The 24,284-nt window shown below is 43.9% G+C and overlaps 1 protein-coding gene across 3 annotated transcripts in view; it reads left to right on the top strand.

Moving 5' to 3' along the window:
* Window positions 1–2,113: 2,113 nt before the first annotated feature.
* Window positions 2,114–24,284, top strand: part of ST3GAL5 (ST3 beta-galactoside alpha-2,3-sialyltransferase 5) — a 248,752-nt gene continuing 226,581 nt past the window's right edge. The window contains exon 1 of one of the 3 annotated variants that reach the window (XM_069204243.1): window positions 2,114–2,650. The gene's annotated coding sequence lies outside the window, so the exon portion shown is untranslated. The remainder of the gene's footprint in view (window positions 2,651–24,284) is intronic. The other 2 variants (XM_069204260.1, XM_069204251.1) reach the window with 2 other exon arrangements.

Here is a 24,284-nt window from a genome sequence, read left to right as displayed (position 1 = left end):
CACTATATGCTCATCAGGTATAATTTGATGAATACGTTATTTCACATATTGTTTGAGATCAGAGTTGGAGAGTTCAGCATCGTTCATATTTGAATGTTGTCCTTTGACTTCTGTTATTGCCATCTTGTCGAAGATCGGACCGTGTTAGTGTCTCAGTACTTCTACTGCAAGAGGGTATTGTTCATGTGCTTGTTCTGCTTCAAATGGCTTGAAATGAAAGAGACGATTCTCAGCAAGTGGCATATCCTTGGCTCGGTTTGTTATTGTCAGGTCATGGCGCAGAGTTGATATATCAAAGTTAAGTTCCTGAATAATTGGATGTCAGCTTTGGCAGATGGGGATTGGGACTCGAAGGCACTGTTGGTGTACTTAAATTCGTGGTTGATGCAATTAAGTAAGTGACCTCCGTTCTATCCCTCTTCAAGGGTCAAATCAAAATTCTGAAAGACGGCATTTCGACTGTCTGATTTTTGAGGTACCTATTTTCGCAAAGTATTAAGCATTTTTAGTTGAGCTATTCATTGTGATGGGGGTTTAGAAAAGTGGGCTGATTGTTAGACCTTCACGGTTGTCGAGCTCACCGAAGCTACTGTTTTAAATGCCACTCATATAATCTAGGTCCCAGTTGTTGGCCCTGTTCTAGATGAGCTAGTGACTGTAAGTGGGGGTTTAGACCAGTGGGCCGATTGTTAGGCCTCCAGGGTTGCTGAGCTCACAAGGGATGTTGTTCTCCATGGCAATAATATAATTTAGGCCCCACTGGCGGGCCCTGTTCTAGGATCCATCGAAACCAAAAATGCTGCTATTTTGTGCTCAAGTTTGCTTTGAAAACTTGTTAATCACCTCCCATTCATAGGCCACAGCCATATGAAAAACCTGTAGGTTGCATGTTATGTCCCATATGCTGGGACACGACCTCTTGTGTACTGTTTCTCCTAAGGGAGGCTCTGTTGGTAAACCGTAGCACTAACCATTGATGTAGCACTGTGGGTCCAAAACGTTATCAGTCTTGGACCCCCGGGTGCGGTATGCCAACCGCACGGAGGACAACTCCAGCCAACTTGTGTTTTAGGAGGCCTCGGCCACGTTCCCCTTCATCTGGTAGTGTTGTGCAGTGGTGGATCTTTGGGGTTGGGGGTTCAGCGCCCCGCCCGCCTTAATTACACTGCGATTCCCTCCCGGGGTTGTTTAGGAGCTCTGCAGGTTCCGGTGTAGAATGTTGCCCATGGTAGCTATCTTGGATTCGTGCAAGTCGGGGCGCCGCAGCCGACGAAAGTGGTACAGGGAACCCACGATCCCAGTTTCCAAAGTCTCCAGTTTGGAGGGTGAATTCGCTGACATTTTCTTGCCTTGTCTTAACCCAGGCCACGCCCACAAATAGCAAGCTGTTTAAATAATAAATGTATTTTTATATTTTTGGCATGGCCCTCGCCAAGCATAATTGCAAAATACAAAAAATATATACAGACATAGCTCGTTGACACCTACGGATACATTTTGTTGGTTTGAACTTGAGCCCAGTGGTGGCAAAGGCAATTACGGTGATCAGAGGGGAAATTACTAGGCAAAGGGTGGAATGTAGAGTATACCATGTCAACTTTAGCGAGATGCCATGTTCACTTAAGCAACATTGGGAAACTGAAATAATGAAAATCTGTGTCGTTAGACAAGGAATGGTTGTTTCCACAGGCAAACGTTTGGGGACAAATACGTTTAGGAAAAACGTTGGGCTTTCTTTTAGTCATAAACTCTTTTTAAGGGCGGGGGAAAACTAGTGTCCAGTTTTTTTGAATCTTTAAAAAATCCTATCTCTCGCCTACATCTGGAGTTGTGGTTTATTTTCAGGGGCGTAACTCAGGCCCCTGCAGCTTGTGAAGCTTTCTCAGAGAAAATTGGTCCAAAAGTTCGTACTTAATGAGTACGTGTTCGGGTATCCATATTCTTTTTGATTTAAAACATGTCGGTACTGGCTTTGTTTTAATAATCATTTAGGGAAACTTTTGGGCAGTTCAAGCATACCCCTTACGGTATTTGTTGTTGTATAAGTTGGTATACGTTTGTAATTGAAAAGGAGAAAAATATTGTGTTTAGCTGCTTTAACCCCCACGCGGCCGTCCATTAAAAATACCATATCAACCTAGAAGACGTACATGGTTAAGCACGCCCCCAAACAACCCATTCAGCCCAAATCCGGTGAATATTTCAGAAACCTGGGAGACTCGTGTGTGTGTTGGGGGGGCGAAGGAAGAGACCATGCTGCTGGAAGACCCCAACAATTCTGCGCGACTGCCCCCCTTAGTCCGTGGACAGAGAGCGGTGTCTCCCAGCGCTCGCAGCCCATGGCCTACTCCCAGCGGCCCCGGCAGCGAGCAGGATTCCTCAGGACCCGGGACCCTCCCTCTCCCCCGCCCCTCCTTGTGACGCCTCAGCCGTCCCGCTATCTGCCCACGGCGGAAGGAGGAGACCGGCAGAGTAGCTGTCGCAGAACAGAGGGAGCAGCTGCCGAGGTACCCATCCCGGCGCTGCAGCCGCTCGGAGACACCCCCCGCCCGCCGGAGGGCCCTGCCCGAGACCGGTCGCAGGATGCGGGAGGCGAGCAGCGGCGCGTCGGGCAGCCTTTCGTCCCCGGCCGGGGACCCCCTCACAGCCGGTACGTGCGTCTATTTGGTGACCCCCCCAGCGCTGTCTCGCGCCTAGTCAGCCCGGGGTCATCGCGAGTCACGTGGCGGCACCAGCCCCCCCCCCCCCCCCTTTTAACGGCCCTTTTGTTTCTCCTCCAGTGGCCGGGGTGAAGAGCGGAGCGAGATGGGGAGGGGGTGCGTCAGTATAGGGCGCAGAGGAGGGGGAGTTGTACATAAGCCATTTTGTGTGTGTATAGATATACATTTATGTATATATATTAGTGTGTACGTTGTGAACTCGGCGCGCAACGCCCACTGGGCTACAACGGCTTCAGCCCCCACCTCCCGTGGGTCACTTGGGTGGGTGTCGCGTCCTGGACAGGGAGCTGCTTGGGAAGCAGGTGTGGGAATCTGAGAAAACATTTTTTAAAGAGACAAATTTAACATTTCCTACTGCTGGAAAGTGCCTTCAAAGAGGAGCGGCCATCACCAGTAATTAATAAACTGCTAGTTCACAGACCCGGGGGTGGTGTCTGGGGCTGGCTTTCACTATGAGTGGCCGCATTCCTCCTGGAGACAAGGTTTGCAGTTATCAGGTGAGAGGCAGTAATTGCGCTTCGAAAGCGATCCCTGCCAAGGCCTGACTTGGCTCTAAGGGCATCAGGCGGTGCCTGGAAGCTGGAAGGGGGTGACGGGGAGGGGGATTTACTTTTGTTACAGAGGGCGGGCTGGTTTTCTAGCCGTACAGCAATTTTAAAAGCTCTGCAGAGTTTTTGTATATCCAGCAGTTTTCAGGCAACAATGATGGTGGCAAGATAACTCCCATGAATCATGTACCTGCCTGAGGTACATCTGAGTTTTGTCTAGTTGCAGTTTTGACTCAACTAAGGCAGCACAGAGGGTTAATATGCCTACTGTTAAGAACGTGTACTATGTAGATTACAGACCATAAATTAGTGGGATGTTGCTTTTGTCATAGAGATCTTTTAGTTACTGTGCAGTTAATAATTTAAATCATAATCTAGCACAGCAAGCTATGAACTGCCATCAGAGAGCCGCATGCAAACTGCACATTTTCAAGTTGTTTTTTTCCCAGTGTTTGGTTATCCTAATTTTGCTATAAAGGGTTTGAGGAGAAATAAATGATTAGTAAAGTCAACCCTAACCACTGTTACGTTCTAAATCCTGAGTAGATGGTGACCCAGACCAAGTACTCTCAAAAAATGCCTACCAGTGTGGATGATGTCAATCCGACACCTTGTAGTCACGTTTGTTTTGTATAACATTTTCTGTACACTGATTTACACATGATTCATTTTCTGTGTGTGTGTGATGCAAAGTGCTCCAAAACTGGTAAGAGAGGCACTATAAAACAAATGAAATACATGTGAGAGAGAGTGTAGGAAGTTGGCTCTGTATATACTTTCTCAAAGTGAGAGATAGTGTGCAAAGAATCCAAGGGTTCCCCTTAGAGGTTGATAGTGGCAAAATTATATAATACTTATTCTCTATTTTGTCTTAGTGTGGACGGGCAGTAGGCTTTTCAGAGGGTAGTGTTAAGCATTTGTACACACACTCAAAGACTTAACTCCAGGCCAATAGGTTTTTATATAGAAAAATATATTTTCTTAATTTATTTTTGGAACCGCAAGATTCAAATTTTAGGTAAGTACATAAATTGTAAGGTATTTCACACAGGTAAGTATAGAACTTTGATTTAAAACAGAAGTACACACAGTTTTGGTTAAAATGGAAGTAAGATATTTTAAAAGAGGAACCTGCAAAAAATCAACAGTCCCTGGGGGAGGTAAGTAAACGTTAGTTTCTCAGATAAGTAAAGCACTTACACCGTCAGTCTCCTGGGTATAGGCAGCCCACCGTTGGGGATTCAAGGCAACCCCAAAGCCACAGCACCAGCAACACAGGGCCAGTCAGGTGCAGAGGTCAAAGGATGGCCTAAAACACATAGGTGCCTATGGGGAACAGGGGTGCTCCGGTCCCTCTCTGCTAGCAGGTAAGTACCTGCATCCCCAGGGAGCAGACCAGGTTTTTTTTTGTAGAGCACTTGGGGGGGTGGGGGTGGGGAGGGGACACAAGCACACAAAACACACCCTCAGCGGCCGGGTGCAGTGTGCAAAGTAGGCGTTGGGTTTTGTATTGAAAACAATGGAGGGACCTGGGGTCACTCTGGCGATGCAGGCAGGGCTCGGGGGGCTTCTCGGGCCAGCCACCGACTGGGCTAGGATGAGGGCAGCCTGCTGGTCACTCCTGCCCTGGTAGGTGGTTCCTCTCGATCCTGGGGGCAGTGGGTGCAGTGCTTGGTCCAGACGTCGGGTTCCTTTGTTACCAGGCAGTCACGGTCAGGGGGAAGCCTCTGGATCTTCTCTGCAGGCTTCACTCTGGGGGTGCAGGGAGGCCGACACAGGGTGTCCACGTCGTTGGAGTTGCCTGGGGGTCCTCTCTTCGGTGTTGGTTTTCCTGAACTCGAGCCGGGTGGCGTCGGGTGCAGAGTGTGAAGACTCCAGCTTCTGGCGGGAAGTTGAAGTTTCTTTAAAGTTAGTTTTGTGTTGCTGTTTTGTAGTTGTTTCTTGACAGATCTGCTGTCCTCGGGAGGTTCTTGGTCCTTTAGGTGTAGGTCAGTCCTCAGAGGTCGTTGGTCCAGCTGGATGCATCGCTGTGCAGGTTCTTTGAGTCTGGAGAGAGGCCGGTAGGGCTGGGGCCAAGTCAGTGGTCGTCTTTGTGGGGCTTTCAGGTCAACAGTCCTTCTTGTTGTAGGTTGCAGGAATCTGATTGAATACTTCACACCCTTAAATACTGAATTTAGGGGTGTGTGTTAGGTCTGGGGGGAGTAGCCAATGGCTACTGTCCTGTAGGGTGGCTACAGCCTCTTTGTGCCTCCTCCCTGAGGGGAGGAGGGCACATCCCTATTCCTATTGGGGGGAATCATCCAAAACCAAGATGGAGCATTTCTTAAGGCAGGGGTCACCTCAGCTCAGGACACCCTAGGGGCTGTCCTGACTGGTGGGTGACTCCTCCTTGTTTTTCTCATTATCTCCTCCAGACTTGCCGCCAAAAGTGGGGGCTGTGTCCAGAGGGGCAGGCATCTCCACTACCTGGGATGCCCTGGGGTGCTGTAACAACAAGCATGGGCCTTTGCGGCTCACCGCCAGGTGTTACAGTTCCTGCAGGGTGAGGTGAAAAGCACCTCCACCCAGTGCAGGCTTTGTTCCTGGCCACAGAGTGACAAAGGCACTCACCCCATGTGGCCAGAAACGTTTCTGGTTGTGGCAGGCCAGCAGGAACTGGTCAGCCTAACACTAGGGATTGGACTGGTATACAGGGGGCATCTCTAAACTGCCCCCTGTGTGCATTTTTCATTAAGTCCCACACTTGCATTAGTGTGGATTTATTGTGCTGAGAAGTTTGATCTAAGCTTCCCAGATTTCAGTGTAGCCACCATGGAGTTCATAATTGACAGACTCCCAGACCATATACTCTTTATGGCTACCCTACACTTACAATGTCTAAGGTTTGGCTTAGCCACTGTAGGGGCATAGTGCTCATGCAACTATGCCCTCGCCTGTGGTATAGTGCGCCCTGCCTTAGGGCTGTAAGGCCTGCTAGAGGGGTGACTTACCTATGCCACAGGCAGTGGTTTGAAGGCATGGCAGTCTGAGGGGAGTGCCATGTCGATGTAGTCACTTTCTCCCCCCCCAGTACACACAAGCCGTGAGGCAGTGTGCATGTGCTGAGGGAGGGGTCCCCAGGGTGTCTGTCATAAGACATGCTGCAGCCCTTAGAAACCTTCTCTAGCCACAGGGCCCTTGGTACCAGTTCCAAGTGACTTATCTGTGTGCCAGGGCTGTGCCAATTGTGGGAACAAAAGTACAGTTTAGGGACAGAACACTGGTGCTGGGGCCTGGTTAGCAGGATCCCAGCACACTTTCAGTCATAACGGGCATCAACAAAAGGCAAAAAGTTAGGGGTTAACCATGCCAAGGGAGGCATTTCCCTACAGAGAGACTATGGAGAGGTGAGAGGCACTGTTAGAGGGTGATGGTGAGGGAATCACTGAAAAGCCCCAATATAGATTGCTGCATACTGGTGCTTTGGGAAATCATCATTTACTATGCTTTAAAAACCAAGACAGTTGAATATAAAATGAAGAATGCATTATTTTGCAAATTTTTCCCCCCAGGTTTTCTGGGGAGGGGTGGTTGGCAAGCCCCAACCCCCATTGTAGTGGTCAGACTAGCTCGCTATGTACCCTGTAAGGGCTGGTCTGACAACATTTGCCAGGGCTGCTTTGGGTTCCAAGACCAGCCCTGACCCTGTTCCCAACCTCAGAAAAAGAGCATCAGGGCACTCCAAAGAATAAAGAGTCCCTAGTTGAGTGGCTTTGTGTGAAACACTTTAATCCGTTGTGATCGGTAGTCGAATCGCAGTTCTAGGATGTTCAAGTCCACAGATGAAAATATATATATACGAGTTTAACAAATGTCTGAATCCTCAGAATTAACAAGTGTATATAAGAGTAACAAAAACAGCCAACACGTGTTTCGCCCTCATGGACTTTTTCAAGGCAGAGACTATGAGGTCAAAAAAAGTTGTATGTGTGTTCCATCTGTACATGGGACAAGTATTTTTCACGTGTAACAATCCTGGAACCAGTAGTGTGTCCACATTCCGGGACAGAAGTAATTTCAAGGTCTAAGTAGACCCTACCTGTGCCGCCCGTAAGTTATGGCTGAGTAGGTGAGTCGCGTAGTGGCAGTCCCGCAGCGCCTGATAAAGCTGCCGTGTTAACAGGCTTCTCCTTCTGTTAACCCGGAATGTGGACACACTACTGGTTCCAGGATTGTTACATGAGGACGAAACACGTGTTGGCTGTTTTTGTTACTCTTATATACTCAACTATGGACTCTTTATTCTTTGGAGTGCCCTGATGCTCTTTTTCTGAACTTGTAACTTACAGCGCATGACATACGTGTTTTTTACATCCACCTCGGTTTGTGTGCACCGTGAAACCCTCGGTGGTTGGGTTTTTCGCATCAGGTTGGCACCCGCCACAGGACTAATTAATGACCTGTTTTATTTGTGTTGTTACTGGTTTCAGATGTGCGTCGTTTAGCATCAACCACCTTTCTTTAATATCTTTCCTGCTCCCAACCTGACTGTTAACCTGCGCCCTTCCAGGCAAAGAAGGTACAAATGGCAAATTATATTCAGGGCTACTATAATTATACAACTGTGCGGCTGCAGCATTTTTTTCTATAACCATAGATTTTCCTCATTTGCCACATAATCTATTGTCTGTTGCATAATCTGTAGAGTTTAACTAAAATAAAATTTGTTTCTAGCTCAAGCAGTTTAAAAGTTACTAAATACACAGCAACATGTGTTACTGGGCAGTGGAAGACCCTTTGCAAACCTTGACTGGTCACCTGTCTGTTGCTGATTGCTTTATTTGGGAATTATACTGGTACTAATGAGGTGGAACTATAGCCCAGACTGTACTAATAAGTGTAAAAATTGCAAAATAACGAAGTAATAGTGTTTCACATTAAGCCGCATAATTTACTCAAACCTGCCACATAAATAGTCCCTCCCCTGTTGCATAATTCTAGTGGCTCTAATTATAAGTAACTGAATTTATATAGAGCTTACCACCCTTGACAAGGGGTTCAATGGCTAAATACGTTCAATAAAAGGGGAGAACATGTTTTTCTTTTTTTAAATGGCATTGCAGTGATACAGTGTCTATCATGCATTCCAGAATTGTTTTATCAACAGCATCTTGCATTCCGAGGCACTTGTGTTTTTACTTCTAAAGATTCCAAATACTGGCTAAAGTCAGAGCATGCAAAGTGTTACTGCGATATATGGGTCTGGGCAGCAGTTACTCTATTTCGGTGGTTGATGGTAGGTGACAACAGCAGTTATTAGTGGGATCTGGGACTTTTCAAAGATACTCCTATTGGCAGTCTCTGAGCAAAATGCTCATAGTAACCTGTTCTAGCCCAGAAGGAAGGCTAGCCATGGCCCAGGCGTTTATGTTGCCTGTGAGTCTGTCAGACAGTATTGGCGTCGGGGTGATGGTTTGATTATAACATGTTACACCATTACTTTAGCAGTCATGAATTTACTCTAACACTCCGTACAAAGGCAGCAGAGGAGAGCAGCCTGTCGCAGCGCTTCTCTACTTCATGATTGCAGTCTAGCTCACTTTGGGTACGGAAGGAAAAGTGCACCACAGTAGGGACAAACATGGCTTGCCATATTCCTCTGAGACTGATCAAGGGCTGATAGGTGCTGACATCATACACTCCACCTCAAAGAACGCTGTGTGTGCCTCTTGCCCAGGATATTTCTTAGCTGAACATGCAGCAGAGTGACAAGTGGACTGCATGGCACTGTGCACGGACAGCACCTGGCACTGTGACTACCAAAGCTTCCTGCCACAGCAACTGGTGCCTGCCCTTCTTTCTTCTGCCCTATGCCAACTTCAGTCTGGCAAATTAGTCTTGTCAGTTAATGCACCTTCTGCTGCGACACAGTATAAATACCTCCCATTGTTTGAATGCTTCCTTGAAGAGGGTTTTCTAAAGCTCAAGCTTGGTTCCAGAGCCAGCAGTTCACATTAACATGAGTGAGGTGCTCTCTGAGGTTGAGTGGGAATGACTTCTGGGTGGATATGCTAAACCAGCCCCATTCCCCATTAAAGCAATGAAGTAGCATGAGGACACAACACTTCATTTTGAGAAGTAAACATTCTCGGGCCATATTTATTTTCCTAAAGATACATAAATAAAATTTCTAGATATTGACACACTTCAAAATATTTATATCATGTATACTGAGCATCCATTTCAGTACAGGGCTAGCCATAACATTTTCTGTTTGAAATTCTCAAAATCATGGTTACTCGTTGGGCTGGCACTTCAAGCTCCATCACAAAAACAAAAATGTGATTTGGTACCCCCAGATTTCCTTTATGATCCCTACTTAGTAGTTGACAAGGTGAACTCACTCACTTCCTAATACCAGGGAAGCCCCCTTGTGTCAGTCCGTAAGTTGTACCCCAAACCTTTCCACAGTAGCCCAAATTTAGATACCCCTGGCACCCATGGGAGATGTACCTTGATAACGGGCCATATCTTGGTCCCTTGGTGCTAGAGCCTCTCCCAAATCACTCCTAGGCATTGTTAAAGAAGCACTGATTGGCAGCCGAAATATAGTTACTGTAGCACCCAAACTGCAGCTGACTGCAGACTGCTGATCCACTACTCCTCCATGGGGTAATAATTAGAGCCAAATCCAGAACTCATCTGACCTTATTGAGGTCCCGTTTTCACAGGCTTCGTTTCCCGATCGCTGGCTCTTGCTGAAAGTTTGAATTTTCACATATGATGGCAAGAACTGCCATCGGCCACCACTTTCCACTGGCCCATGCTTAAATGCTGGTACATATACCACTTCCCTTTTTTCCTGCTCGCAGAAATGCAAAACTGAAGGTTGCACTTCCAGAGATTTGTGGAAATACCTAGAAGACATTAGTGAGATCCTGCAGAAATAAAACTAGTTCCTGCACATGCAGAGTGTAGGTCTGTGTCATAATCAGACCCCAACCTAGTGAAGAATGGAGCACATTCAGATAGTTGGCCTTCTTTCCACAGTGCTATATATAGCACAAACTAGACTGGAAGGTAATGGGGCTCTTTGCAGGAGCACCAGTGACATTATACAAGGTCACCGTCATTTTTTTAGGCATTGGCAGGTTAGGGGATTTTCCCAGAATCAGAGGATGTTGAGTCGGTGCTGAGACTTGATCCTGGTTTCTCTGTTTCAAAGGTGGCAGCTCTGGCAGTAACAATACAGCTGATCCTCTACATACATAGTCTGGAACCCCTACACAGGTACAGTGGGATTTCTGCAAGGATGAACCCAAGCTCCTCCAGTTATAATGTAGAGTTTATTTGCAGTTTATTTCTTGCACTGAACCAGAGCAAAGTCACTGTGTACATAGAGTTGAGCCCCTACACATAAACAGTTGTGTTGATTCATACATTGTGTACAGGGAGAGTTCAGCTCTTTAAGCATTTCTGCAATGTAAAGGTTGAACTTTTGTGTGGACTTGGATTCCAGTCACCAGCTCCTAATCTGTGGGAGTGGTTAGTGTCTGACATAGCCTGTCTCCGAAAGGAAGTCAGGAAGATGAAAGCAAAAAGGAAGGGACTGAGGAAAGAAATTGTGTTTTAAAAAAAAAAAAAAAAAAAAAAAAAAGCAGCTGAGACAATTTAAGGACTAGTGACATAGAAGAGAGAGAACATGTAAGGCAGTAAGGAGGGGCGAAAGAGAGAAAAAAAAGAGATGAGAATGAGATGGTAAGAGGAGAGAAGGTGTGTTTAACATTTATTTTGTGTGGGGGTGAGGCTGCAGCATAGGGCACGAAGTGACCGTGTTAGCAGTGATAAAGGTATGAATGTTTATATTGTAATTACCTTGAAACGTATCGCTCAAGGGGGAGGAGGAGTAAGAGTGCTTTTTAGTGTGCAGACGAAAAGGGAAGAATCGCAAGTATAACATGGGGAAAATGATTTACAACACTGAAATAAATACAAAAAGACATACGTACGTGTGCTCAACTTCCGAGTAGAAGATTTCCTTATTTAAAAAAAAAAAAAAAGGTGTAAAATTCAGACAGTGGATACAGAGGCTTACAGTTATTTACAAAAAGTAAGACAGTTATGAACAAACTTCAAGATTTCGTAAGTGTATTTGTTTTTTTTCTTCTCTAGCTCCAAGTGGGTACATTCTCCATGTTGGCATAGCATCTTGATATTTAGTTAGTTAGGTGGGATGACAACCGAGGAGTTGGATTTTAAAGCTTGGGGAAACAATAACTATTTGGAAGTTTTTTTGTTAGATATGTAAGGAAGCACTATAGAAGATGCGGCCTGTGTAACTAAACCGGAATGGAAAAAATGCGAATTCTACTGTACTGATTCAGCAGTACATGTCCCCATATCCCTTAACTTTCCAGCCTACTTCATTCGGGGTTATTGACCTATCTGAAATGGCTCGTCTTATAAGGTTAGGTTGAAATATATTGGACTGAACGAGTAATTTGAGGAGTCAGTATAGGAAAACAATAATGTCATAATTTGTAATGCTTCATATGCCACTTTGCGATTTGTAATAATGTAAATAACAGTGTTTACCATTCCGTAATTTAATGGCACATAATTTACGTACATTGAGAAAATGGAAAGGCGAGTTGACCTTGGTGGACTTGAAACTTATGTCAGTGGTAACTTTTAAATGGTTGAGCCACCTTATTGGCTTACACGTGTGAAATATTGTTCAGACCCACCACTTTACGCTCAAACTTAATTGCTCTGTAGCCGTTGTACTCCAAATTATCTCTTCTGTAAAAAGTATTTAAATGTCAAGATGCTAGTTAAGCCTTTTAAATGAATGCACTTGATTCGAAATCATAGTTGACTTTCAAAATTAGTTTTAACCGGTATTTAAACCCCTCTTTGTTCAAAAAGTGAAAATTGCACCGCCCCCGCTAAGCCCAGTACTCCCCTTCTCCCGCCCCCTAGGGGCCTGCATCTTCCAATCCCATTTCTTCATTATTTCCCACTCATGTCAAATGGGTCAGAAGAGGATTAGGCCAATGTAGGTTAACTGAGTGACTCTGTAGGCCAGCCAACTTTATCCACCTTTCCCACTGGGCCATTACAGTTATATCTGTGTTAGGTGCTTAGAGTTTTGTGATATTGACCTCAGACTGCTCGCTAAATTAAAGAATACACAGCTTTTAAGCTCCTTAGCTGAAAGAAAGGTAGTGGAAGACTAAGGACAATTTTATCAATTTAAGGTTGGCATTGAAATACTCTAGATTTGGTAACTTCTTGTCAAACTGAATTTGGACTTCAGCTACTTATCAGATTCTTGGCGCTCCACATGTTTGTATAGTTTTGCAATTTATTTGGTTGGATAAGAATGCACAAAGTACTGGCTGCTTATTAGAAGGGTAAGGTAGTAGTGCTACCTTGCTATTTTTGACATCCTTGAGTGTTCTGAAAAAAATGTCCGTTTACTTTGTGTGTGAACATCTGGCCTGATGTTAGTTTTTTCAGGGAATCAAAATCTCACTATTATGATCATCTGCAAAGCAACAGACGTTTTAGCTTCCTCCTTGACTTTACATCAAACACCTTTTTTGTGGGAAAAGTGCTTTGGGTTGCCCTCGCAGAAGTGCCTCGCGAAGGGATGCACCCATGGCAAATTTTCTGGACAACCATGGGTAATATAGATGACTTCGTAGCAGATTTGTTTCTTATGTGAATACATTGAAAATCTAGAAGTGGTTCTCCCAGGCTTACTCTGGATGTGGAGCGATTTTCATGGTATTTAGGTTCACGGCTAGCTTTATACAGTCGAAGGTTCTTTAGTAGCATGAAAAGTCACTCCAGTATTGCAGAAATGCGTTTATGTGATGCACACTATCTTGCATTATAGTGTCTCCTCCAATGGTCCTTTAAGTTCCCAGCCTATGTAGAAGTTTGCTACTTAAAGCACTTTGTTTTTGTGGGGTTCATGTTTGTTTTACTGTACATTGTGCTCTTCAAAGGGTTTATTAGTTCAAGGCATAGCTTTGTTTCTTCAGTTTTACTAGCAAACGATTTGCTTTCCTGCTATGGACCATGACCATGGTTATGTACACGGGCCCACTCACCTCAAAGACCAATGCTTAGACTTCATCTTTGGGAGGAGTATTATGTTCTAAACCTACTGTCCTCACCTTGTCTGTTTCTACCACACTCTTCTTACATTTTGCACTCTGGCTTGCACAAGCCTCCAATCTACAGCAAAAACACATATGCAAGAGAGAGGAGGCAATTTAGACACAATGGTGCGAGAATGGAATAATATAGGACTGTGTTTAAATGTTTTACAACCAACTGGTTTAGTTGGCAAAGTTGAACTGCAGTACTCGTCAGGATAGATGATAAGGAGATTGGAAAACTTAAATGTACAGGACATTTTAATGCACACATTGTTTTGTTATACATAATGAACGGAGGACGAACAGTGCTACATTGGAAATTACTTCCAAATTTACAAGTGAAGGATCAGCAAGCGAGCAGTGAAGCATTTTCTACCAATGCTTGCATGGAGATGAAACATATGCCCTTACTCACGTTTCCTCGGAGATGAGTCAGCTACGATAATTGATATAGAAATAAAATGGAGCCCCTATCAGCATGGTAGCTGAGGAAAAATCGCTGTATTAAACCAAAGTCTATTTAGACCCTGCTAGGCATATGGCATATCACAAGGTTGGACATATCTCATAAATACAGAAACAAAAGGTAGCAACATTTTATGTATGATACCATATGTTTGATTTGTCAGGCTTGCGGGACAATCCGTTATACAGGGCATTGCGAATATTGGATCCAACTGTGAAATAAGTAATCATGCTTTTTTGCGAAATAGTTTAACGATACAGTTGAGATTACAGTTCATAGTGAGCACAATAGCCATAAGGCAATCTGTAAAATAAGTAAGAAGTTATGGATATATGGAATACTTTGAACTTTGAAAATAATGGAAGCGTACAAGTAACCGAGATATATGATCGCAGAGAATGTTTGTAGAGGGAATGGGAGCGAGTGTGTTTTATGAAAACAATGGAAGTGTACATGTAGCATGGCTATATGAACACAAAGAATGTGGAAGAAATGGGAGCAAGTGTGTTTTTGTTTTGGAGACAGAGTAACCATATAAATATAAACTTATTTGTGCCAGATAGAACTCATTAGAATATGGAGACAATTGTATTTATGTAAATTATGATGCTATGTGGAGCTGAAGTGCTAATGTTGGTGCACTTTGTGTTTGAATATACAGGTACTCTGAAGTGCGTGTTCTCATGAAGAATCATTTGGCACGAAACGCATTGAGACTTATCAAACTCACAACTGGCCAAATTATGTTCTGTGAATTATGACTAAAAAATTGTAGCTTAGAAAGTGAATGAGTGGAACAAATGATTTCAAGAGATACCTTGAGAGGAAAAATTAGTAGAAAGTAGATCTTGAGAATTTAATAAATATAAGAAAATAACTTGTAGTCATTCCACTTGTATGAACAGAATAGAATCTGAGACGAGCGACTCTGTTCTTTAATATAGGTAGATGCGTGGGTGCAGTATGTCCGGGCACCTGAATTCTTGCATCAGAGAAGTGAATTTTAAAGATTAGTTAATAAAAAAAAAAATAACTTTGCACAACATATGAAAACGAAGTGCAATGAGGGGATCATACAGAGAAATTTACAGGATAACCATGGAGGATACGACTTTCTTCTGAATTCTTAGTATACAAATTTGTGTTGTGAATATATTCAAAATCCAGAAGTGGCTCTCCTGGACTTACCATGGACGCTCAGCGAGTACCGTGGCATCTGGGCTCTGGGTTAGCTTTATACAGTAGAACATACTTTAGTAGTATGAAATGCCACACAAGTATTGCCAAAATAAGTGCGTGGGATGCATGCAATATCTTATCTTACAGTGTCTCCACCAGTTGTAATTTCTTTTTTTTTTTTTCTGTTCTGTTTCCAGCATATGTAGGCGTTTCTTGCTTTTATGCATTGTCTTTTCATGACATGTACAAGCATGTTATGCTGCTGGGTTTGTTGGTTGGAGAGGCTTTTGAAACAAGGCACAGTTTTTCTTCTGTTACGCCTCAAAGATTGGTTTTCTCCTACCCCACGAGATTTTTCACTGTATATATACAAACAGAGTTACCCCCAGAGAACACTCCCCGGATACCATCTTTGAGGGGAATATATATTTGTACTGATCTTGCATTTGCCACCTTGTCTGTTTGGACGGTGAACTGTTAGAGGGCTCGCTCAAGGTTCACAGAATTACCCATCATAAGATTTTATTGTTAAAGGGGTACTGTAAAGTTTTTACCTCGGTGCTTCTTGAATTACTGCGTTCCTTGCTTTATGCCAAATGGGCTCATAAGTGAAATACTTCCAGGCAAGATTGAATGATGCCCTTGCAATAATGGACCAGATGGCCATGTTGAAGGAATAAGACTGGCATTGCTCTAGTCATTCACTGAATACATTCATTTTTTATTTGAGAGAGAAGATTGACTAAGCAGACAGAAAGAAAGTGGAAGAAGCAGACTGCAGAGATTAAAGTGATGCATTTCTAATAGTTAACTAAATGCATTCCCTTAATTCATTAGGCCAAACAAACATTCTAGTCATTGATAAGCCAAGTAAATATTCCCAGTTGATGGCCTCTGATCGTAGCCCCTCTCCCTTCACAAGAGTAGTGCCAACTTTTGGCAGATTTCTAGGGGGAGAGCAGGGCGTTGAGAGCAATTATTTTTGTGATAGCTAGGCACAGTCCTCTTCCAAATTTATCACTGCCATTAGACAAAACTAATCCTTTGTTTAATTGGAAGTTAAGTGGACAGTCATTCCCCACTGTCTCTTCCTGCTTGGGTCCAGTGGTCTTTAATTCTCTTGCCACAAAGCGCCCTTAGCACATGCTGAATAAGATCAAAAGTTGGCTGTATTCAACAGGTGCTTCACTTCCGCACCAACTTACATCCATTTCTAGCAGGTATTTTTACTGTCTCTCAGCCTTGGTGCAGTTCATCTAGCTTTCAGTAGGGCTGATTAGACCCTCTCTTCAAAAATCTTCCCTAGATGTTATTGTGTTAGGAGCTTAGAACCAATCGCCCTTTTTGCCTTCCCTCTCCAAGTTTTTGAAACTTTATTTTAAAGATTTTTTTTACAACCTCACAGAAAATGATGAAAGATTTACAGTTGGCATTGCATGCATCATCTATAACTACAACTTAGATCACTTGTGTTGTGTGATATAGAAGAGCAGACTTTTATATGCTAACAACGGGTTAACAATGTACAGTGCAGTGTATTAATAACACACAATTTAAGAGCTTCAGCAATCCACTTGCCACAAATTCAGTGGCAGCTGGTGAGATTTGAAAGTGGTGGGGCGTAAAACTTGGGGATGAGTGTTATTGTCACAAGTGAGCAAGGCAAACCAGTCCAGCTGAGAAAAGGTGAGCTTGGGGTATAAAGAGGGGAGGTGCCCCCTGCCCTTCCCCTAGGAATTTTTTAAAAAAAAGAAAAAGTGGTTAATGTTGAATTTTTAAGCAAATTAGAGAAATAAAAAATTCTTAAACAATTGTGACATGTAGTCCTGAAATATTTAAACCCAATAAAAACAGCCCCATATCTTCCCACGTTGAATGTGTCCCAGGCTAACAATAGGTGGTAAATGATTCAGTCAGTCCCAGGGTACCTTACTTATTGGCAGACAGGTAGATGGCAATTGATCTGCTTGCAATACAGTTGAACATGTTTCCTCTTTGGGGACACCTATGCCAATAACACCATCGGAACTCACATTGAATTATCCATGGTCAAATAGGACGTGAACTCGTGGGATTTATTTTTTTATGACATAGTTAGAATTCTCCTCTGGCTGCGTTTTGCAGCCCAGTTCTGACCCAGGTGAAAGGGTATTCGTGGGTGGACCAGCTACAAAAGGACCACCGTGCCAAACACCTTTTATCCTACCCACTATGACAAACCTGCGGGCTCCGAGGAAGCCTGGATTAGGAGGAAACTGTTTTCATTTACTACTTCAACTAGTGTCCCCCGTAAAGCACCTGCCACATGACAGACAAATACAATCAGATCTGGTTTACAAGTCTACAGCTGTAAAATTACAATTAAAGGTTTCATTTCAGAGTTAAAAACGTACGAACAAAGCATCAAGAAAAACTAAAGACAGTACACTGCCATTTATCAGCAGCATGTCTCAAACGGTTTGCATTGCTGCAGCGTGTTGTTAGGGAGCTCTAAGGCCGGCAAAGATGTTCTGGGAGTTAAACTATTTTTGGGGCATTTGCGTGTCAGTTACCTCACCGTGACGTGATTATATCGGAAACTACATTTCCGGAGACAAAAAAAAAACTCTGGAGTAACACCGTGCTAAATAAATGCACAATAATAAAAAATCAAAATAACATTAGGGATTAATAACGTTAAGAGACAGGGTTGAGTAAATATTTAAAGTGAAAGGAACAGATTGTGAAAAGCAGGCCCGGCTCTCACAGCTCAGCAATTCCGTATTTATTTATGGGCCGCTGTTGCTGAAGGTGTGAAGTGCTGTACAGGATTTCCTTTGATGTTTTCCAGATTACTCGTATTATGCCCTCTGCTTGAGCCAGGGAGTCTAATTTAAAAAAAATAATGAAATAACAATAGCCAATGCAGCCTTTTCAGTATTTGTTTTCCACAACGATGAGACACACCGGTCGTGATGATGGGACAACAACCATCATGTAATCCACCGCAGGAGCGGGAGCATGAGGGCTACAAGGGGGGTGTGGTCGGGTGAGAATATCTCTTTCTGCTACCTCATGCAGCAAACGGACCTGAGCACGCAGAGGGAAGAGAGCATGGGACAGTAAAAAGCCAATCGCTGCATGGCTTTGTAATAAAGCCAAACAGTGATCGCCCATATTCTGTGAACCTAACCGAAGCCCCCATGTCCCCTCACCCCCCCACTGCCACGTGTTCAGCGCAAGATTTAGGCTTATGCATGGCGCCTGAGCCAATCAAGACGCTACTCCCTTGCTGTTTATATTTGAAACAGCATGAGGGCAGCGCAGGATTGGCTAGGGAGCCATACACAGTGCTCCTTTGGAGAATGGGTGAGCAGAAGCTGTGATCTTGTCCCCCCCCCCCCCCCAAGTACGCATGTCGATCTGTACGGTGAAAGGCACCGTCCATCTTGACATGCGCACTTCACTGCAGTGAGTGACCTGGGTGAGCTTACAAAACACCACACCCCGGCCTACGAGAGGTACCTACAAGGCTGTAATAAAGCACCACTGCGGCACAGCCGCAATAAAAACATTTTCTTTGTACGTTTAATGAGGAGGCTGGGGGCAACTAAAATGTGGGGGCAACACCCTTACACCTCCATAGAGGAACCTCCCCTGCACAAATTTCTATGATCCCCAGTATTTCTGTCCCACATTCCATAAGAAGCAACAGCTGCTCTCCCCATGTGGCTCTCCGGAGTATCCTCCTGTTCTGTTCTGTAACTCTTGGTATTTAATAACATGATGTGCTTTTCCCACTATTTCAGATTTGCACAACTGGAAGGTTCACATATAATTGCTGCAGAAAGTATGGGAAAGAACACCTTTTCCAGTTTTCACAGGGCACATGTGCAAAGAAAGTAAATGCAAGAGTAAAAATGTGTAATAATTGCAAATCCTAAACGTCAAAATGTTGCTTGAATTTTTTTTTTTATGTACAATCTTGGGCTATTGAAACAGTTGTAAGTAGAATTCTGACGAATTCCATATCGTTATAGAAATTAAGACTGTTTCCTAAGACATTCCTATCATAGGAATGGTTGAGAAAGGGATTCTGGTAAATGCTTCTAGTAGGTGCAACTTAACAACAGATATAGGCATAACTTATGAGAGCAGTCACTTTTGCCCATTGTAAGGTAGCGCCTTAGTTCACTGAAAGTGCTCTACACAAATTGCCTCCCTCACTGTGCCCTAGACTGTCTGGTGACTCATAGGTTAGTGTTTGAATATTCTTTTTAATGCCCAAGTGCTTTTGTTTTTGGTTATAATGTGCATGTCTATGAACTTTAAAACAAAAATCATGTTTCATGTAGGTCATTGTGCTATGTTATCTTGATTTTGTATGCTGCTATTTCTAGTTTTTATATGTCCTGTTACAGGAAGATGCAATAATTACCATATTGGTAGTGCGTCTGGTACCTGATCTCGGTGTGCGGGCAAGATCTCTGTTTCACTTTAGTTCACAAATTTCAGCCAACTTGAGGTTTTGAGCAGCACAGAACATAAAACATTTACATTTGAAATTCATTTAAAATAGTGGAATGGTAAAAGGGGAATACTGGCACAAAAGTGATATACAATTGTTCTTTAGCTGTAGAAATGTTCTCCGTCAGTGTTGGAAATGGAATATGTTTACTCTGGTTCCTAAAAATTTAATGTGACAGAAAAAGGGCAGAGTAGTGAGAGGTAGTGCCAGTGATAGTCCAGCTATAACATATTTTTTGACAAACTCTGCTTCCACATCTATTTGCAGCAAGAAAATAAATGTGATTGAAAAGCTGTTCTGGTTTAATTACTTGGTCACAAACAGACTTAATTTTAAAGTACCGTAATGGTTAAGCACTGCTTTAGTGGGCTGAAAAGGGTGGGACTCTCCAAAGGGACCATGTTGTAGGAAAAGTAGGAATAGGTCATAAAGGAGCAACCTCTATAACTAAGGATATTATGTGGCTTGGAATCCCATTGGCTGTCTCCACTTACCCCCTTCTGCTTTTCCTCATTCTTCTCATAATATGCCTCCTACTTCTCTTCCAACTCCTTGTTTTCATATTGCTCTAATTGTTCGCCATCCTTTTTTAGAGTCCTGGTCATGTCCAGGCCCCCCTCGCTCTTATCTAGTCCTTCTTTGGGCCAAATTGCACACATTTCTTGTCTGGTCCATATTTTCTTAATCTTGGTACTACTTGCTTTTGTCAACCTTCTCCTTCTTGTCTACCTTAGTCTTCATCCTCTTAGACCTCCTTCTCCTGAACTGATTCTTCTAGTCGTAGCCCTCCTGGTTCCCCTGGTCCTGCTGTGCTGGTAGTGGTCCTTCTGTGGTCCTTTTCTCTCTTCACCTGTCCTGAGTCCTGCGGCTTGTCCTGACCCTGATCCAGCTGACATTCCTTGTCCTTTTCTTTCGGGTCTTCAATTCTGGTACTTGTGGACTTCCTCTGTGTCTTGTTTCTACTGGTCCTAGTCTTGGCCCTGGTCCTAATCCTTCTATTTCTGGTTCCTTTACTCCTCTTCTAGCTGGTCTTTTTCTGAACTTGTGCCCGTCATCCAGATCTTGTGGGCTTTGGCTCTTATCTGGCCCTTGTACTCATGGTCCTTTTGGCCTTCCTGGTTTTCTTGATATTACCGATCCTGGCCCTACTTGACCTTGTCCTTCTAGTCCTTTTGGTCCTAGTCCAATTCTTATGAGACCACCTGCTCCTCCCCCAGCCACTTGGTCCTGCTGATTATGGTCTTGTCCTCCCTAGAGGCCCCTCTGGTATTGTCTCTAAGTTATTCTGGTCAATAGTTTTCCATTTTTGTGGCTTCCATGTTTTGTTTGCCGAGGGGAGCAGTTTACAGTAGAAAGAGAGCAAAGTAAGGACCTGCCTCAACATTTTCCAGGTTTCGCCTAGACAGCGTTTGCGCCGTCTTTTCGAGACGTATTGAATTTAGAATATGGGCTTTCAGTTCCACACATCTTTGTAGTTAGGTTGTATGATTCTCTTTCCTAAAAGCTTGCTTTCGATTGGTGCAAATGATCACTACTCCCTCCCTGTGCACTTTTGTAACCTCTCATGAGGACTGCCTTTGTTATATGTGGGATTCCTCTTTTTTTTTAATTTAAGTTCCTTTGTGCACTCCATTTTCTTAGTTTGCCTGTGCTCGTGCATCAGAACGGCAGCCGCTTCATGCGCTCGGTGCTTCATGTTGAACGCTTTTGTTGGGTTGCACTCATGTCGGTATGTTTTTAGCACTTCTATGGGGTGCGAACTTGACACAAAGGTATTACAGCGCTTTATATGAATAATGGTTACATTACAGAAGGACAATTTTTTTTCCATTTTTGGTAGCAAGGGGAGACTAAGTAATTTGCCTGGAATCACTGGATGTTGAGCCGGCGTCGATATTGAAACCCAAACCTGCGTTTTCCAGCTCCAAAACCGGAAGCTCTGGCCAAACAGTTTACAACAGTGGTTCCCAACCTTTTCACATCCGGGGACCCCCACTGAATCATTATTGGAATCCGGGGACCCCTTACTAGGCCATTACTGAGAGCTGGGGACCTAATCTGTTAATTTTAGTTTATTTTCTGAGCAGTCGCGGACCCCCTGACGAGGCTTCGCGGACCCCTAGGGTCCCCGGTCCACAGGTTGGGAAACAACGGTTTACAACATTTGCTCCCTCCTCTACCTTTAGAAATCTACTTGATTTATGTATAACTGATCCACTCCAGAGGTATTTTCTCGTGCCATATCCGTTGAGAGAAGCATTAATTCACCCAACTGGCCACAGCGTTTATGCTGCATAATGCTTGGCGGGGAAAGCACCACGTGCACCTGTGCTGGGTATGTCACTAAGTAACTATTATAAACCATTTGCCTCGGGGAAAAACAATCTGTGAGTGATACGCCTGCTGCCCATTCGTCGGCTGCTGTAAATCACTTGCAGTTCGTGTCCTGTTCCCATGCTTTGGATAGCTTATTTGATTAGTTATTTAAATTGTATCTGCGCCAAGGCCTGTGCTGGAAGTAAATAGGGCGGTGTGCGCAGGAGGTGTACGCTTCAGGGAGGGTAGTCTCTGTGTGTTTTTTCTTGAGTCTCTTGAAATAATTATTTTTGGAAACGTAAAGTGCATTGCTGTGGGGAAGGGTACATACAAAGGAGCTAATCTGTCTGCATACTCCAGATCATCGAGCACTCCGAGCTATAGCACGGCTTCATTAACACCCGGACAGAGGGATAAGTATTACTGTTCCTGAGCCTTATTAAGGTGATGCATTAGAAGTTAATAACTGCAAGTGCCAGTTTGCCTTTGGGTGTTTGGTGTTGTGGGATTAAGTGTAGGCATTCATGTCATGTGAATGTTCTGCAGTGTTAGGAAGTTACCTGTGTTTGTATTAGATGGCTTTTTTGTTTAAATTTAGTACTGAACATACTATCCTACTCCCCCCCCCCCCCCACCCCCACGCAAGCCTACCATTTCTTGAGCACTTATATCTGTGTTTATGATCCGACTTTGTTGTCAGAGCATGGTTCCAAGACTGACCCCTGCGAGGATGTTCTCTGTGCGTCTGACTAGTTAAATCCTGCGCTCAGATAGGTGGTTGCAGAGCGGAAGTAATATGTCAATACTTATTTATGCAGAGGCAGCAGATGTTCACTTCAGCTGGTAAACATATGCCTGGGCCGCATCAAAGTACCCCTTTTGAGGGGACATTTGGAGGTGAGGCGTTTACTTGGTAACAATAACGTACCAAGCAACCGCAAATGTGTCACTGCTGGCCGCTGTGCAGTATTTAATTTCAACTTTCATAGCCTGAGTTCATGTCTAGACTACAGGTTTATTTTTAGTGACTTTAGTACTGCCTCACATTAACTGGTAAACCAAGACGCACTTTGTAGAAGCCACATTTTTAGGTCTCGCCTAGTGTGTGAGGGAAACTTGCACTGCTGCTGTGCAGTATCTGTGAGGGAAGCTTGCACTGTTGCCTGTACTGTATCTGCTGTGTGTGAGGGAAGCTTGCATTGTACATTCTTTGTGAGGGAGCATGCACTGCTGCCTGTGCTGTATCTGCTGTGTGAGGGAAGCATTCACTGCTGCTGCTGCCTGTACTGTATGTGTGAGGGATGTTTGCATGGTACATTCTCTGTGAGGGAAGCTTGCATTGCACCTTCTCTGTGAGGGAATCTTGCATTGTACCTTCTCTGTGAGGGACACTTGCACCAGCTCTAAATAAATTACCTATCCCTCTCTATCTTCCTTTCTATCTTTTCTGTGCCGCTCTCGCCCATATATACTCACCATACCACATAATTCCACTACACAAATTCCACACTACACTATTCCACAAGTAACAATTAAAATACAAAACATAAATCTCCAATCCACACTGCATACGTCCCCTACACTCCTAACCAAAATACATAAATAAATGTCTGTGTAATTTACACCGCCAATAGCTCTAACTCTCGCAAATGTGAGACCTATTTTATTGCAAATGCTTGTTTTTTCTTTGCCTGTGGTGAGCACTGACAAGCCTCACCTGATAACCAGGGGGGGCGGTATTATGTCATCTGCTGCAGAAATCAGTCCTGTGTATTGAACACAATTCAGGCAAAGTCTGTTAGTAGTAAGTAATAAGTTAACTGTGGCGGTTATTGCACTTACTGCAGAGATATATGTGCCATCTCTGGTCACAGGTTTGAAGCCCCGTAAAATGGTACAGTGGGCTAACTTGACTGCTTCCGAGCTTAGCGCATAATGTGTGGGTCACAGATGTATGTTTTACGTACGATAGATTAGTTGGTTAACACCCTTTGAAGTGCCTGCCACGGGGGAAGGAGTTTAAGGTTGCTTTTCGTTCAAGGGTGCCACGCTAGGATCCAGACCGCAGGGGCCATACAAAAACGTTGTTTTTCAGAGGTGCATAGGGGAGCCCTTCACTGGGTTTGGTGACATCTGTGCAGAAGAGATTTCTGTCGCCAGCGGTTAATATATTTTTTAACGTTTACCTTTCTAGTAGTCGACAGTTTCCAGAATTAGCACTAAAGCAAGCAAGGAATTTCCTGGAGAGGGGCAATACAAATGTTAAGCTATTGTACCCTTGTAATAAATACAGAGGGAATGTGGATAGCATATACTCCTGGCTCTGCCCCCATTTATATGTCTCAATAATGTAGAAAGAGCCCTTTATAGTTTAAAGCTCTGCAGAACCTGAAGTGT

The sequence above is a fragment of the Pleurodeles waltl genome, chromosome 1_2 (assembly GCF_031143425.1).
Source record: "Pleurodeles waltl isolate 20211129_DDA chromosome 1_2, aPleWal1.hap1.20221129, whole genome shotgun sequence".
Classification (NCBI taxonomy): domain Eukaryota; kingdom Metazoa; phylum Chordata; class Amphibia; order Caudata; family Salamandridae; genus Pleurodeles; species Pleurodeles waltl.
This window is presented reverse-complemented; position numbering and strand designations above follow the sequence as displayed.